A 1,334-nucleotide genomic window follows, 5' to 3' on the forward strand; every position below is an offset into this window, starting at 1 on the left:
TATATATATATATATATATATATATAGGTTAGCTAGTCAGTCGTTGAGCTTCTGCCACAGATTCTATTAATTTTTCTGGTTAAGAAGAAAAAACCAATCACATATCGAACATTTCAGAATACTATTTTATCATCATATTTATTTCCCCGAAAGGGGATCTAAGACCGTTATGTTGTCTGTCAGTCAGTCAAGAGACACTAAAATGATGTCACGTAAGGGACGCTTAACGTTGCAATTTGTACTGTCAGTAAAATAGCGCATGCATGTATCACGAGAATAATTATACACTCTGTACGCTACAACACAGCATGACATATGAACTTCAAAAGCAATTTGGTACTTTTAATTTTGGTTTTATTTACTCTTGAAACAGAACACTTTCGGGGACCCTGCGCAAGTACACCTAGTAAGTAAAGTACAGGCAAAAAAATTAAAACATCTATTAAGATAAGGAGTATATGTCCAATTTAATTTATCTTAATTTCAGTTTGTTTTTGTTTTCAGGTGAACAAATGAATTTGAAAGTTTTCCTCGAGCTGTATGTTGACCGTGATCACAAGTTTCGGTTTTTCAACTTTAGTCACTTAGCACGAGTACTGTACGAGGTCGTTAAGTCTGGAACTTCATACGTAACCTGGTAAAATGAGATGATTAAGGTCTACAAATAATTGTTTATTTTGTACAGATTATGAAGCAGTAAGATAGTGCCATGGATTATTATAAAGTAACCATGGAAGTCTGAAAAACGAACAAAGAACAGACTCTTCTTTAGTGGGGGGTTTCCGATATACAATAAACCACCACTTCATGCTTTAGTGGGGGTTCCTTATATACAATAAACCACCACTTCATGCTTTAGTGGGGGTTCCTTATATACAATAAATCACCACTTCATGCTTTAGTGGGGGTTCCTTATATACAATAAATCACCACTTCATGCTTTAGTGGGGGTTCCTTATATACAATAAATCACCACTTCATGCTTTAGTGAAGGTTCCTGATATACAATAAACCACCACTTCATGCTTTAGTGGGGGTTCCTGATATACAATAAACCACCACTTCATGCTTTAGTGGGGGTTCCTGATATACATTAAATCACCACTTCATGCTTTAGTGGGGGTTCCAGATACACAATAAACCACCACTTCATGTATATGTTTTGGACAACAGCTAACTAGCCGCTTATTATTATTATTTTATGAATTATCACAATACAAATAGTAATAACAATGCAATAAAACGCAACATTTAGTTTAACCTTTGGCCTTACATCTTTCAGTGGTAGGAAATTTGTACCCCCCTCCCCAAAATTAAACTGTATTTAACTTTCA

The 1,334-nt window shown here is 34.9% G+C and overlaps 1 protein-coding gene across 3 annotated transcripts in view; it reads left to right on the forward strand.

The window, feature by feature from the left end:
- LOC111088602 overlaps positions 1-1,334 on the forward strand; it is a 35,061-nt gene extending 33,727 nt beyond the window's left edge. For all 3 annotated transcript variants that reach the window (XM_022399218.1, XM_022399219.1, XM_022399220.1), the window contains exon 10: positions 505-1,334. The gene's annotated coding sequence lies outside the window, so the exon portion shown is untranslated. The remainder of the gene's footprint in view (positions 1-504) is intronic.

Source organism: Limulus polyphemus, unplaced genomic scaffold, assembly GCF_000517525.1.
Source record: "Limulus polyphemus unplaced genomic scaffold, Limulus_polyphemus-2.1.2 Scaffold4109, whole genome shotgun sequence".
In the NCBI taxonomy this organism is placed as follows: Eukaryota; Metazoa; Arthropoda; class Merostomata; order Xiphosura; family Limulidae; genus Limulus; species Limulus polyphemus.